Source organism: Cavia porcellus, unplaced genomic scaffold (assembly GCF_034190915.1).
Source record: "Cavia porcellus strain 051 isolate PalLab524CR breed Dunkin Hartley unplaced genomic scaffold, mCavPor4.1 scaffold_29, whole genome shotgun sequence".
Lineage (NCBI taxonomy): Eukaryota > Metazoa > Chordata > Mammalia > Rodentia > Caviidae > Cavia > Cavia porcellus.
In genome coordinates this window covers 14,892,094-14,909,065 of record NW_026947512.1, presented here as the reverse complement: position 1 = coordinate 14,909,065, position 16,972 = coordinate 14,892,094, and the positions used below count along the sequence as shown (strand labels likewise).

The 16,972-nt window shown below is 35.5% G+C and overlaps 1 protein-coding gene across 7 annotated transcripts in view; it reads left to right on the top strand.

The window, feature by feature from the left end:
* Rgs7 (regulator of G protein signaling 7) overlaps positions 1 to 16,972 on the top strand; it is a 440,139-nt gene that overhangs the window by 282,223 nt on the left and 140,944 nt on the right. The gene's annotated exons all lie outside the window — the stretch shown is intronic.

Sequence of the window (16,972 nt, the reverse complement as noted above, 5' to 3'; positions counted from 1 at the left end):
ACAACGCTTACTCACACAGCTCAGAAGGAGTTTCTCCCCACTGGCATTTTGCATTGTCTGGAACAAAGGCCCACTTAAAGGAAGCATTTAATGCCTTCCAAAAACATAATGTGAAAGCCTTCATCTGTGGCAAAAAATTCACATCACTGAAATGAAAATAAGTTCTCTGTTGTTTAAAGATGCCGAGAAACAAAAACACTGGCTTTTGAAAAGGCTGGCTGGAAATGACGCAGTGGAGGACAGAGATGCACACATGTGCACAACACTCCACTCATCGATTGGAAAGCAGGTTGGCATGGTTTAGCCATGGCCTCACCTCAGGGTTTTTAGAATTCAGTGCCTAGAGGTGCGAGGTTTGTCACTGTTTCCTGGTCGTGAGATAAGTTTGTGAAGCCATCCGACAATGCTGGCAGAATTTTGTACACAAAGCCTGTGTACACCCTCCGCTCACTTCCATGAGTTTTTAAAATATCTTAGCAGGTTTTATGTCTTGAAAGCAATTAAGTAAAGATGAAATAGCTATTGTCAGCATCATATTATTACTAAGTGAAAAGAGATAATTATAAGGAAAGAAAGCCACACTGTCAGTGAGTTGGCATTTCAGGCCCACCCCACGGGCAGGCCTGATTGGTATAATCTGTAATACCCCATCAAATGATCCCAGTGCTACATTGGATTGTTACAGTCAGTGATAACTAAGGAAGTCCTGATAGGCGGAGAACATTATAGATCAAAAGTTTAAGTGAATTTGGAATTTGCTTTTGTGAGTTAAAAGTCTGAAGATGTGCTTCAGTAACAGTTTGAGAAGGAAGAAAAGTGTGTACAAATACAATATAATTAACTGATAAGGAACAAGCACTATTTGTACTTTACATGTCGGATCTCAATTTAACTATAACATGCATGAAAAATTTATTTTCTTGCCTGGCTTAATAGTTGAAGAAGTTGTGAAGCTTCATTACAAGGTATATGAAGAGATAAATTAAATCATATTCAGGAAGACATATACATTTTTAAATCTTATATATGTGTATGCTGAAAATTACTTTTTAACTTTTTAACTGGGATTTATTTTGAATGAAAAAAACAAGCGAATCTACTAAGTTTTAATAGTAAAGAGCATCTAAGATTGTTCTGAATATATAGAAAATGAATCATTCTTGGTAACAGGTCTTAATTGAATATGGTTAACTGTCTAACTGTCATGGTCATTACTTTGCGGACAGTATACATGAAGTCAATCATAATACTTTGGAGCTGTTTAGTAAAGACTAAATACTAGGTGTAATCAGAGCATATGATATTTAAATTTTAAAATTGTATTACAGTAAAAGACATATTGCTATTAATCCCCCTCAAAAAGCACTCTCTTGTTTCAAAAACATTTATCCCATTATTGCTGCTGCTTTCTGAAGCTGTTTAGGAGTCCTCTTTCTTAAGTGTCTTTAAGTTGCTTCGTCATGGCTGCCTCAATGTCCTGAGTCAGTTTAAAACTTTTACTTTTTGTAATCCTTTTGACTTTGTGAACGAGTCAGAAGTTACTTGGTTTCAGATCCTGGGAATAAGATGAATAAAAGCTCACTGCAGTATGTTTTGTGAGTCTGCTTTTTCTATGGGTGGGACACGACAGCAGCTTTCACTAGATTTTATTTTACCACACCTCATCAAAAAGACTCCCAGAACTTGCACCAGAAAGAGGCAAGAACAGTGGGATAAGGGTGTTCCAAGCAAGTGAGGGTATTTTAAGGGAGATTGATGATCCTGTGTCTTTTACTGGAATAAAATTGTTTAGTTTAAATGCTCAGCATACGTTTGATCATCCCTTATCATGCCGCATCCAGTTCTGACCTCATCCGTTCCTTATCTATTTGGTAGCTAAGGGGTCATGTGAAGTTCTGGATATCAGTAGTTTGTTGCAAGAGGATTTTATGGGAAGTTGGAGGAAGAGATTAATTCTAAGTACAAGAGTAGGTTCATCTGGTCCTTCTAGAGAAAAGATGAGAGAGATGCATGATCTTCGGGGTCTCATCCAAGATCAGTGTATCCACTATTGTTTACACATTAAACCTTTTCACTTCTATTATAGCAATTCAGTGGACATTGGGCAGATTATTTTACTAGAGTCCAGTGCTATTATACATTTAATCACAGTGTTATTCTTTCAAAATGAAGCTGGATTTGAACTTTTAGTTACAGTGTAAGGTTATTTAGTTATATTGAGAAGCACGTACACTTTAGTTGTAATACAAACATACAAGATTAGTCCAAAATATTTTCTTCCTTTGACTTATTGACTTCACTTTGATAATGTATATTCTTGTAGGAAAAAAAATCCATTTCTTTCTTGATTCATTTATACTTTAATTCATTTAACAGTTCTTTTAAAAAAATTCTTCCTGTTGGCCAATGAAGAGTGTACATTTCCTCCTTTGAATGACTGATGTCCTTTGGCTTGGAGCCATCACACTCATCTTTCTTTTTTGCACTGACGGTTGGTTTGGTTTCAGCGCTCTGCCCTGGTTCTTCACTGTTCATGGAGTTCGTGCATTTCGGCATGTTCCAGAGCACCTGTGTTCTATCCATTCACACACCACACAGCATCTGCCAGGCCTCCCATGCTGCATCTACATTATGCCCCTCTGATCTCTCCCATGAAGGATCACACTCAATGCCATCAGTATTGAGCCCTGATTTCTACTTACGATCAAACTTGCTCCTTCCCTTGTTCCTCATTTCCTTTACAAGAGTTGAATCTGCTATTAATGAAAACGCTACATCTCCACTTTATTGAAAGTTGATCTGTTGCCTTTCGGGAGTGCTTTAATGTTTTCTTCATAGAAGTTTTACACATTTATTACTAAGCTTATCCTGATTACTTTTTAATTAATTAATTTTATTGGTACATTTTAGATACATAATGATCACATTCGTCATAGGGAATTTGTACCTGTATATGATCTATCTTTTATAAAAAATTTTAAATTTAAAAAAACAAAAAAGATGAAAATGGTACAGAATTTCAAAAAAAAGTAGGAAATTAATGCTAGTTAACATATTATTGTTATCTTGAAAGTAGTTTTTCAGATTACAAGATATAGGCATGAAAAAATGATTGAACAATCAAACAATGAAAACAAACTGTTCTTTTTTAAAATGTATTTTATTTTAAAAAAAACAAAGAAAAAAGGATAGAAATGATACAGAAATTCAAAAAAGCAAAAAGATAGGTAATTAACACTAGTTAATATATTGCATATTGTCTTCTCAGGACTAAGTTGTTCAGGTTACAAAATCTAGACACAAAAGTGATCACCAAACAATGACAGCACGAACTCTTCTATTTGATGAACTAAGAGAGATCAGTAGTATAGTTACCTATCTAGAATACACATACATACATACATACATTTATTTATGTTTACCAGCATACATACAATTTTTCCTTTCAAACTTTCTTTTCGATGAACTAACAGAGATTAGTTGTATAGCTGTCTATCTTGTATATGTTTACATACACGTACATATATACGTATACATGTGTGTATATAGCATCTTTCCCCTTTTTTATTTTCTCCTTTTCCCTATCCCAGGTATTCTTTCCCTGTGAGCACTTTCTTTCCCTTTCATTTTCACAATATGTGGTCGACATTTGGATCTTACTTAGTCTTTCAGGTTTGTTTTCTTTTATTTTTTCTCTGTTCTCTTCTGTTCACTCCTCTGCTTTGTTTCCATTTTCCCTTCTTTTCCCTTCCTTCTTTTTCCACTTGCCCCTCCCCAGTTTCCCTTCCTATTTGAACATTCTCTTCCTATTTCACAGTATCTATTATACATTAAAATTTTTTTAAAAAATGAGCATCCTACTTACACTTTGTTTCTCACTCCACAGAAACCGTGAAATGTTTGAACATATGTACATGATTTATTTCACTTAAGAGTATGGTCTCAAGGAGCATCCATTTACCTAGAAATGGCTCAAGTTGTTCTTCTTTATGGCAAAGTAGTGATCCATTGTATAGAAACAACACATCTTCTGCATTCATTCATTGGTTGAGGAGCATTTGGATTGTTTCCAAGACTTAGCTATTGCAAACTGTTCTGTGGGCAACAAAGGCAAGGCAGGGACGTCACAATCCCTGACCTGGAGTTACACTACAGAGATACTGTGATAAAAACGGCATGGTACTGGCAAAAACAAAACATACTCAACCACCTTATCTTGACAAGGTGGTCAAACACTTTCACTGGAAGAAAGATAGCCTATCTAATAAATGGTGCTGGCTTTCTACATGCCAAAGAGTAAATGAGACTCATGTCTCTCACCATGTACTAAGCTCAAAATTTATAAAAAAAAATCTATATATTAAAACAGAAACAACCCAGTCACACAATAAATATTACAACACATCAACAACTGGGATCTTATCTTACTCAAGAGCTTTTTCATGGCAAAAGAAATCACCAAGAGAGTGAAGAGATAAGTCACGGTGTGGGAAAAAGTTTTTCCAGCTGCTCCTCATACAAAAGACAGTCTAGAACACATAAAGAGCTCAAAAGAATCAGACTTCCCAGATTTCAAGATCCCATCTGAAAATGGGCATCTGAAATGAATAGGTATTTTTTAGATGAAGAAGTACAAGCAGTATATATATATACATATACACATACATATAAACATTCAACATCACTGATCATTGAAGAGATGTAAATGTTTTTTGTTAGTATTATATATGAGTATTCTTTTCCATTACATATACAAACTGGTTATTTTTTGCATATGAAAATTATTGATCTGTATATGCTAACAATATTTCACTGGTTTGCTAAGTTCTTATTCTTACAAAATGTTTTAATCAATTTATTGGAAAACACAACAATTTTTCCAGAAGTTTTGAAATTGTTTGTTGCCCATCAGTTCCTGAACTTTTACATATTTAGCAGGATTTTCTGTTCTCTGTGTATATGTTGACTTCTTGGCTAGATAGTCAAGTAGATGAGCAAACTTTGGTTTTAAAAATACTATGGTTAGTGATTCATTACTCTCATACCTTCAATATACTGGTAACATATGAAAAATACTGATTTCAACCATAGGTTTTATATGCATATATATGTATATATGTATGTATATATTCAGATATATACATATGTATCTTTGATATATTTTTATCTTCCCTTTACTTGAAATTTAAAATATATGAGATTGCTGGCATTTCACTGCTTATTTTGTTATATATTTATAATATTTGGTGAACGACTTAAGTCTGCTGATTCAGATTTTCTTCAGCTGAAAATTTTTTCCTATTCTGTTGTTCAAAGGTCATCCTTTGATTTATAAAGTAGATGTGTAATGTAATAGTAGTCTCTATTCATACTGTCCTAAAGCTTTGATAAGTACTGTCCTATAATAGTTACTCCTGCACCTTTTACATAATAGTTACTGACATATTAGAAAGAGATACATTTTGTGTTTAGTTATTGTAGCAATTGTAATTCATTGTCTGTTGATTTGTCCTGGTTTGCTCTTCTTAAAACAATATTTAATTGTGATTCACTCATGTAAACATATCTTTTTTTTCTTAGCTTTTCCCCCAACATCTCTGGTCTAGATTAATCTCTTAAATTTGTTTAAGAGATTACTATAGCATTTACTGTAGCATTTACTCTAATTTTCTTCACTGAAAATTTAGCTCTTTACTGCTGCTAATAGGGAATGTATCTACTATTGCATATTTAATCATTTGTTGTTTTCTGGGGTCTGGTTTTCTCTCAGGGAGATATTGTTATTTGGCCCATGTAGGGTATATTGCTTACATTCTGGGAGCCTCTGCTTTGGCACACTACCTTAACTTTTAGAGCCAGTATAGTTTCATTTTCGTGTGTGTGTGCCAATGATATTTATAAACTTTATGATGCCATTGTGCCATAAGTAGCTATTTTTATTAGTACCTTTCAACCACATCACTAGGAATCTAGAAGATGTATGTCTTTATTTTCCATAATAATTCATGTATGCAAATGTAATGCACAGAATACATTGCCTTAGTCTTATGGTTAGACTACTGATAATAAATAAAATGGCTATTTGGATTTCATAGAAAGAAAATTGATGCACAAAAGTTTTGTGTAAGAGAAAGGAAGATTTATCCCTTGGTGAATGTGTATACATAGTATGAAAATCTGTACTTATCAGGGTTCTTCCTACAAACATACCTAAGTTGGAGCAAGTCAATCTGCTTTTTTCTAAGGCTTTGGGTAATGAGATGAAGCCTTCCTACAGGATGGTGGCTTCTCATTTAAATATTAATCTTATCTAAAAGCACCTTCACAACATCTAGACTAGTGTTTGACCAAATATCCGTGTGCAATGGCCTGTCCAAATTCATACATCAAGTATTATAGTATCCTTTGGGAATTATAACGTCTCTTACCTGTGTCTTTTTAAAAAATTTTTATTTAAAGAAAGACTAAACAAAACAGAAAATAGGTAGAAATAATACATACATTCAGAGATCAAAATAAACAGTAAGAAATCACTAGTTGATGTGTACATATTGTTGTTTTACAAATAGTTGTTCAAAATACAAAAATGGAACATGTAAAGTGAGAATTCAAACAGTGAGACTACAAACATTTCTGTTCAACTGTCCAACAAACCTTAGTAACATGGTTGTCAATCTGATACACTTAAACATACATGCAGTTGTCCATATCTTCATTTATGTTTAGATTAAACAAACCAAAGCAGATTAAAATCATTCTGAACAAAGAATAATAGTATTGCTAGATTTCACATCATGACACTCCATGATCAGCACTGGGTACTGTAGTGTCTTTTTTTTTTTAATTTAATTTAAAGAAAGACTAAACAAAACAGAAAATGGGTAGAAATAATACATAATTTCAAAGAAAAAAACAGTAAGAAATCACTAGTTGGTGATTACAGATTATCTTCTTACAAATAGTTATTCAAGATGCTAAGGTGAGGCTTATAAAGTAGGGATTCAAACAGTGAGATTGCAACCAGTTCTGTTCAACTATCCAACAAAAACTTAGAAATATGGTTATCAATCCTATACACTTAAATATACATGCAGTTATCCATCTCTTCAATTATGTTGAGATTGCATAAACCCAAGCAGGCTAATATCACTCTGAACAAAGAATAATACTATTGCTGGGTTTTACATTATGACACTCCAGGATCAGCACTGGGCATTTTAGTGTCTCTTTTTCTTCAAAGTATCTGTTCATTTCATCATGTGTCATATGATCAGGTCTCATAAACTGATTATATATTCTACACATGCATGAGTCTTAACATGTATTTCTATCCTTTCTATATTAGAGGGAGAAACAAAACAAAGCAAGGCAAAACAAAATATATTCCTATAAACACATGAAATGAAATAAACATATAAGACCATTGTATAAATCGTTCTACCATAGTTCCTGTGTTGTCTCTTGTTATCTCCAATAGATTTGGCTATATCATCAGACACAGTATAATTGAATATGTCAGTACACAACAGTATTAATAAAAACACAACTTTGTATATAGTATAGAACTTCAAAAACCAGCAGTTATCAAAACAGAATATGTATCGTTGAGTCTTGTTATCTTCAGGGTAGTTGCCTATACTCTCAGACTTGCTACTATCAGTTTTGAATAAAATCTTCTCTGCCTCATGTCTGTTATGCTCTTTTTTTTGCCATCAGTTGTCTGCTTGTCTTCTTCATTCTGTTTTCTACTCCATTCACTGAGGCCTCTCTGCCACTGTTCCTGGAGTCCTAGTACTTTTCTCTCTCTCTCTAGAATGCCCTGCAATACTCTCTGTAGAGTTGGATTGCTGGTTGCGAATTTCCCAAGTTCCTCTTTGTCTTGGAAGCATCTTGTTTCTCCACTAATTTCTAGAGGCAGTTTAGCAGGGTATATCCATCTGGGATGGAGGTTATTTTCTTTCAGGGCTTGGAATATTTCACTCCAGGCTCTTCTTGACTTTGATGGTTTGTGTTGAGAAGTCTGCTGTTATTCTGATGGGCCTTCCTTTGTATCTGTTTCTTGTCTCTAACAGCTTTTAATATTCTGTTCTTATATTGAATTTCTGGGATCTTGATTATTATATGCCTGGGAGTAGCTCTGTTTTGGTTGTAGATGGCTGAGTTCTGTATGCCTCATATATCAGAATATCATTTCCTTTTCCTATGTTTGTGAGGTTTTCCTTAATTATTTCTGTGAATAACCCTTGTAGTTCAATTGTTTGTATCCCAGCTTCTTCATTTACATTCTTTATTCTCAAGTTATAGATCCTTTTGTTATCTTCTAGCCTTTGTATTGTTACTGCTTGTTTCCTTGTTATTTTTAAAAAGTTTTCCCTTTCATACTCCCACATAGCAAAATTGTCCTCCAATTTGGATAATCTATCCTTAGTTTCTTTCAAGCTGATTTTCCATCTTTCCATAAAGTTTTTTAATTTCCTGGTGATCTCTTTTAATCTGCTTCATGTATTCTATATATTTTTTTATATTCTTTACCAAATGGTTCTCTCCTGTGTTTGAGTTCCTCCCTTCTTCCGTCTGTATCTGCTTGAGGGGTGCTTAGTATCTCTTTTATTAATCTTCTTATATTTTGCTTTATTTGGCTAAATATTTCACTTTTGAACTCATCTATGAGGTCCCGAATATATCTATTTATGTCCCCTGGCGCTGTCTGATATTGCATGTATGCTGTTCTCATTCTCCTTTGTATTTACCTGTCCTGGGTCAGTGTTCTCAGGGTTGGGCCTGGGGACTTTTTGTTGTTGCTTCCTCTTCCTATCTTTTTTGCTTCTTCCAGGAGGCCTCAGTTTCTTTCTTTGTTGGTTATAATTCTTGTGAAGCACACTGGCTAGATGACCTTCACACTGTAGTGTGCTAATGAGTTGCAGACAGGGACAGTGCATGCCTGCCCCTCCCCTCCAGATCAGTCAAACTTTTGTGGCCTGCACTACTGTATTACTTTGCGCCACCTCCCCTCCAGACCAGCCAAACCTCCAAGTGCGCCAGCACTGCAGGGACTTGACCTCAGATAACCTATTGGGTCTCAGCTTGGTCACGTGACCCAGGCCTAGCTCACTCCACCAATCCCATTTGGGAAGCGAACAACTGACTGAAGTCATTGCTGCCCTTTGTACTTGCCCTCCTGCCCAGTCCCAGAATGTTGTCTGCCTGAGCCCCCTATTTATGGAATGGCTCCACTCCCATCACTCAGCCTAGATTGATGTAGGCTCCCAGCCAACTCAGCTCTCCGTTCGGCTCACTGACCCTGGAACTTAATGTAACTGCGCCTCCAGTGAGTCAAAGCAGCGGGACCTCTGATGGCTCGGCAAGTTGTGGTGGGACCCTAGCCAGTTGCAGTGGGACCTTGGATGGTTGGCAAATCACCTTAAATTCTTCTTGGCACAAGAGAATTCTTCTCCCTGTGTTTGGGGCTCTGCACTCTGTATTATGTTGAATTCTAAGTTGAGTATCTCAGGGAGCTTCTGTAGCCAGTTATCTATCTGCCATCTTTGCTCCTCTACCTATGTCTTGAATTGGTGGCCCATTCAGGTGTTGCTGTGTTGTTACCTATCTGCATTAACAGAGCTGCTTCCTGACTATTGACACACTTTGGCTTATCCAGGCTCATTATGAGGACGGTGCAAGTGATCCTACCTCACACTGGTAAAGTATACTGTGCTTTGTAAATTGTCTGCTATTTTTATATTTTACCATCAGTTGCATGAAGCTGATTCTCTGCTTTCTTACCCTTCTGACACATGAGATTCTCTAAAGCTGCCCACAACTGTTTATGGCTGGACAGCCCAGGCATTCCTTCCTACGCCATAGTTCCCCTTAAATGCCCAAGGATCTGGGGACTAAGTACACACACTATTTTAGTGTATATGAGCATTTTTGCTTGCTTTTCTAGTTGTCTGAAACTATTAGCTTTTACTATGTGATAAACTATCCCAAAGCTTAAAGTTAAAAAAAAATTGTAATTTAAAGTAAACAGCCCTTTCATTTAGCTCATGATTCTGTGGTTCTGCTGGACAGGTCTTCTGGCCTGAGGCTGCTTGGATGTTTCCAACTTTGCTCTCTGATACACTGTAGCCAGCTGGTGTGTGGATGATCTCAGGCTTTTTTTTTTTGGTATATCTGCCATGTGCTCTTGTTAGGCTGTCACCTAGATTTTTTTTTTTGTCCTCTTATCCACAGCCTGATAGCATGGGTTTCTAACCATGGTGTTCTCAGACATCCAGGCTTACCACGGATTTTCACTGGCATCACATTCACTACTGTCTCATCCTTGAAACCAAACACTATGATCAAATACAAAGCCAGTGTAGAGAAGATTATGTAAGAGTGTGGATGCAGATATATGTGAAGAAACCAGGGCTATATTAATGTGAAGGTTGTCTACATCTCTGTTTCCTCTGCCTTTTAAACTGTCTTTCCATGAAATGTTCTGCTGTCTTTTGAGTTAGGTTTACAGAATCTTTCTTCTACAACTTGTCACACTATTATAGATATATAAATTGTCTCTTTTACTGCCTTGTCTGTTTGTGCTCCTGGCTGTCTGTGACTGGCAGGGCCATCCATCAGTAATGGTGAGCAAGCTCTTGAAGTGATGCTGACCAAGATGAGGACTATCAGTAGCTAGGAATTGAAGTGAATCTCACTGTGACCATGAGTATCAAGAAACATACATTCCTGTGTCCCTTAAATGACACCTGCCTGCTCTTCCTTTGCTCTTCATGTTTGCTCTGCAAATAAGCTTGACTTCAAATCCTGAGTGTATATTAGATATGGAAATTGAGCACATTAATTATATCCTTTCTTCCTCCACACTTTTTAATTAGTTGGTTATACAGATAAATGGGTTTTGTTTTGGCAGATTAGTACTTGCATATGGCTTACTTTAGTCACCTCCTCAACCCCTGCCCAGGTTCACATGTTTTGGATTGGCAGAGTCAATATGTATAATTTATTGTAATCATGTTAATACCCCCATTACCTCTTCTTCCTCCTCCTTATCCACTCTCATCTTCCTCTCATCAAATAATAGTCTCCCTTTATTTTTTTGTCATATTTCTTAGAATCCACATATTAGGGAGAACATGTGATATTTGTCTTTCTGAGTCAGCTCACATCTGTTCTCTATTGTTGTATTGTTATTCATCTGAAAAATGTCTTAATACTGTATTTTATGAAGCTTGAATGCGTCAACATTCAAGTGGCTGGGGTCTTGATTTTATTTTTAAATTAACCGGTTTCTTTTTAACTTTTTGTAAGCACAGTGAATTGAATTGATTTTTTAAAAATACATGTAATTTTATACTAGCCTGAAAATGCAGTGTATTGCATGAAACTTCAGGTTCCATTTGCTTTTCTTTACAATTAATATTAACATTTGATTCTACTCCACCTGTTTTGGTGTTTAATTTAATTATGTTTTCATTTTTATGTTTCATTTATGTTGTTCTTATTACTTCATTTTAATCTAAGAAACATAACAATAGAAAAATACATACTGTACACTCTCTTCAGCCATTGACTGAAATGCTAAGGTCAATCAGTTCTCAATAATAAAATTTTATTAAAGGAAATTTACTGTATCAGAGCTGTAGCAACCAGTCATTAAAGTTGTCACTCTCCTAAGTGAAATATAAAAAAGGCAAGAAATTTTAAGGGGACTTTTTAATTTTTAATTAAGATGTGTTTTAAAAATGGCTTAAAATACACATAAAATATGATGAATATGTACTTATCCAGGATCAAAACACAATTTTAAATAATTGCAAAAGTCTACCTCTTGAAGCAATATCTTTTGCAGATGTACCAGTGAAAAATCAATATTCAAGAAAATCCACTAGATGTCACTTACACATTAACAACTAGATTGAGAGTAACTTCATTACCCCTGATGAATTAAACCAATCTGTTGTTCCCACTGTTATACAGAGTCTATCTTCTGCTATCCAAGCCTGCCACAACTCTTCTGAACAAACACTCTAAATTCTATTGGTTAATTTAGTAAAATTCTGTTACAAGTAGCCTTTGTTCTACAAAGATTTGGTTTCACTGTCTGTGAGATCACAGCTCTAGAAAAACGTAGATGGTTCACAACTGAGGAAGTGTAGAATGTCTCTGTTATCCCTGACAATGTTTTGGAGTTGCTAAGAAGCTTTAGCTTCTTAAAACATTTCAATATGTTTTTTAATAACATCAGTATCATGACATGAAGTAGCCCAGCCAATATTTCATCATGTTGCTATCGGACAATCAACAAAGAAGAGCTTGTGATTACCCACATTGACATAAAAACCTTGAAGTAGAACTTTGATCTCCCAGTCTTCACATATATTAAACTTTCCAAGCAATTATTTCATATCTGGATTTGCTTTTTGATCAATGTTCAGCTACTATGAGAGACAAAGATCTGTCTGACCAGATGACCTATTATGCATTGCCTTTTAGAATAATGTAATTGATTTTCTTGAATTTGGTGCATTGTTTCCATATCAAGGCCACATCCTTTTACTTGGAAGGATTTTCTACAAATTTCAACTCTTAAGTATTGCAGGCTCAATAAAATGAATATTTTTCTATATGTTCTTCAAATTGTTTCAAACACTAATTTGTTTGGCTATAAAGAGAATAGAAGTATATAAAACACCCTTGATAACAAATGACTATGACCCTTATGGACCTATAAAATTTGTATTTTATTGTATATTCTTCAAGTGATCATGTCAATATGAAATAAAAGTGACCCTTGTGTTGTTACAGTTTAGTCAAATTATTGCATGAAAACACGTAAGATTAAGAGCCTCGTGTAACACTGATGGCAATGTACAAGTAGCCATGAATCAGAGTCTTCAACAAGATTGATTAGTTTGAAGTAGTTTCAAGATAATAGGTATTTTCCAAATATCCATGTTGAAAATGTGCATTTTAGGTTGTAAATAATAATCAAAGAAAAAATATCAAATTCCTCCTGTCTTAGGGTACATAACCTGTTGTCAACACATGGCCCTCCTAGTGAGGGCTTCACGTGCACAGGGAATCCTGTGTGTTGTCATTGGTTCATGGGAGATGAACAAGGGTCATTATTTCCTTTGAGTATTCATCTCAGTGTGTTATTAGCTTTCTTTCAGAGGATAAGCAACTGCTTTTTGTACATATTCTGTTGGTGCCCCATCTAAGTCCCTTTAGCCTGGAATAATAGAATGCAAAAGACCAAGTGATTCAAAAAATGGAACATTTATTTCTCATAGTTCTAGAGTTTGGGAAGTCGAGTGTCCAGGCATGGCTGATTTGGTGTACAGTGAGGGTCTACATCCATGTTCATAAACTCCAGTCTTCATTTGTTCACCATGGCCTCACATGGCAGAAGGAAGGGAACTCCCAGGGATCCTTTTATAAGTGTGATGATCCCTTGATAAGGCTCAATTTCATTAACTAATTGCCTCTTGAGTGCTCTACCTTCAATTGAGGATTAGCTTTCAACAAATGAAGTGGGGGACACACTGACAGTCTGTAGCAGGGGTGGCAAATCTATGGCATGCATGTTATTTGTTCTTTTTTTAAGACAAAAGATGTGAATGTATGAGTTTTTCAAAACTAAAATCTTAGTATTCAGGTTTGATTGCAGTGTTGGAAGTTTGCAATAAATAAGCTTTAGGTTACAGTTTGGCTACTTGTCTCTAAAAGGTCTGTAGGTGCTGGAAGGTCTAAAAGGCATTGGTCTGTAGTCTACCCCAATTTTTAAAATGTTGTGGTGCCCTGTAAATTTAATAGTACAGGACATTGGTGACCCTGTTGCCTCAGAAATGTTTTTGCAAAGCAGAAAGTAAAAATCCTACAAATGTTGGTTTATGATATCTGCAATTCCAAGTAATCTACGTCACCGAGTACTATCCAATCACATCCAGTCTTTGGGAACTGTCCTCTTTGACTTAGCTAGCCGTGATGTTTTCTTTTTTCACCTTCTGTACTTACGGTTTGCATTTGCACTTAAATGTCACATTTCATAATGGAACAAGTAAGTAGTGTTCTCCATGACTAGGATACAATTGTCTGTACACCTAAAATGCCAAACTCAGAATGCACTGAAAAGTCTTCCCAAAGTCCCTAAATTGAAGTTTTTATTACTAGAGATTATTGCCCACGCCATGACTTAGTGTCCATTCATCTTTACTGTCGTGTTGATAGACTTTTTTTTTCTGGTTTGGGCTTTTGACTTCCTTCACTCCCATTCATATTACTGTGTCAGTGCAGTTGTAGTAAAAAAGAATTGTAAGACATCAGATCAATTTATGGAGAACCCAGGTCCTACATTGGATGTTTTCCTCCTATTTAATTCTTCTATTTAGAAAAGAGGCAAGAAAACTCACATTTACAAACCACCAATGATGTGTCATGCATCATGTTGAGAATTTGTTATGTGTCAGTCTTCAAAAGGAAAGATAGAAACAGCTTCATGAGTAGGTGATAGACAAGACAATTATGTTTCAGATTAAAAATATAATAAGAGAAAATCAATAATAAAACTCAGATACACGGATTTCAAAAACAGGAACATGTTCTGCTTTATGATGAAGACTGTGTTTTAAGACTTTGAGGAGCAGAACTGAGTGTAGATTTGGGATTCATACTTGGTGTGATGGACATACTTTTATTTGACTCAGTGCGGTCCATCCCAGTTCGTTTGCTTGTTTATTTGTTGGGATAGTAGTCCAGCACATACCTATAGATGCCAATTCCAGAGTTTTGTGCTCTCTCACATTTTTTCCTTTCTTTTTTTATTTTAAAGAGAAAAGAACCCAGAAAAATCAGAAGCAAACATTCAACAACAAAAGCAAAATGACAGCAACAACAAAAATCAATGGCAATATAGGGTTTCAAAACAAGATGATAGGGATATAATAATGGTTGTTATAGGGCATATTGTTATCTTCAAAGTAATTGCTCACGTTACCAGATACAGCCATGCAAGACTGATCAAACAGTGTAATTTCCCTTTGAGCAGTTTCTTCACTCATTATTTTTGTGTATTTCTTACTGGAGTTATAAGTTATTTTGGAAAATACAAAGAGTAGCTTGAAACCTAATTAGAACTTCTATTTTTTCTTTTTGTATAACTTGGACAGTCATAATGAGGTTGGGATTCAGTAGACTTTTAAATAGCTGCCTCACTTCTCTTAGAAACATTTCCTATTATTGTAGAACTTGCCGTTTCTTCACTGTCCATAGGAAAACAAAAGTGACCATTACTCCACAGACCACATGGACAAGTGTAATTATTTTATGGTATTGTCTAATTATTTCAGTAGCTGATTGGTCCTTTTCTTTTTTTCTTCTTTTTTAGAACTTCACTATCTGTTGAATTATTATGTGTGTGTGTGTGTGTGTGTGTGTGTGTGTGTGTGTGTTTGTGTGTGTGTTCCTTGTGTAAGGCAACTGAATTTTTTGTTTAAAAAAATAGGGCATAAGCAGCCTTCTTTATAACAGGAATAAAAAATAAAGAATAAGGAAAATGGCAAGAAAAATACAGTGGAGAAAATGGGATCTGATAAAACTAATAAACTCTAGAAACATACCACCTAAAGATAGACTTATTCATCAAGATCGCAGAAAGTGATGGGGAAAGGTAAAGGATTATGTGTGTTATCTAGAAAGGGCCATAGACAGTTGTCTAAAGCCAGCCCTCTTTATCTTTTACTAAAGTTAGCACAGTGCTTTTTATTTCCCAGTTGAGGAATGAGTTGTTTTCTTCCTTCTGTATTTCAATTGAGAACAATGCTACATGTTCTGATTTTATGTCATATTTCATGAAACTTTCTTTCATTACAACTAAGGATGATAGGAAGTGCCTACTGCAGCATGGAAAGCGGTGTAGGAATCCTGATAGAAGCTTTGTAATGTGAATATGATCTACTGTGGTATGAATGTTCCCACGTCTTCACTATCATTTGATCACAAACCACATATGCAGATTGCTGTTTTAACAGTAAAAAGATGGCACCTTTTAAAACAGTGGGTCTAAGGAACTTGATTGTAGCATGATTATTTTCATTTAAGAATGTTTCCTTAAACAAGAGAGTCTTCAAGTCTAATAAGACTAAAATGCATTTTAAATTTTGTACTTATGGTATAATTAAAGTGATTGGATTCTCTTGAATTATTCAAAAGTACTGCTTCCTGCTGTGTTCACTAGTACCTGGGCTTTGAGACCCCTTGGGGAACATTATGTGCATCACATAGAATTGTGATTCACTGCATTCACAGGAAGGAGATGCTCACACATGCCCAGATTGTGCTGTGTGTCATTTTCTGTCAACAGTTACTCTTTTGGTTGAAACAAAAAAAAATTTTAATCTGTGAGGTGTTATTGATTCTACTGAATGTTCCTAGGCAGAGGAGGTTGCCAGTGTTACTTGGAAGTTTCAGCAAATGTGACATTTGATTCTTTCTTTTCTGAGGTCATCCGTGAATATATGTGTATTCTGCAGAGGCCTGGGCTTCTGTGTGACCTTCTCCTGCCATTAGGGTGACCCTGAGCAGGGGTGCTGCTCCTCCCTTGGGGATAGCAAACCCCACAGACTTGTCCCATGAGCATCAGACTCAACCTTTCACAAGAACTATTATGTCAGTGACCATAGAAGGGAAATATAGCACATACTGTTATAAGTGCTTCACAGCCCAAATCTGTTCTTGAGTATGCAGAAGTTATTTCTCTGTGACTTTCATGTCTAATGACAGTGGTAGATAGCCCAGCATCCAAAATCTTCTAGGTATATTTGGACTCAGAAACTTTCCTAATATGGGTCTTAGCCAAAAAGAAAAAATAAAATTTTCCTTTTTCCTGCTTTTAGCCACAGTTTCTGAATTTTCTTCCTTAATTCTCTTACTGGCTTTTTCCAAGAACATTTTAAGATTGACCTCTTCCAAG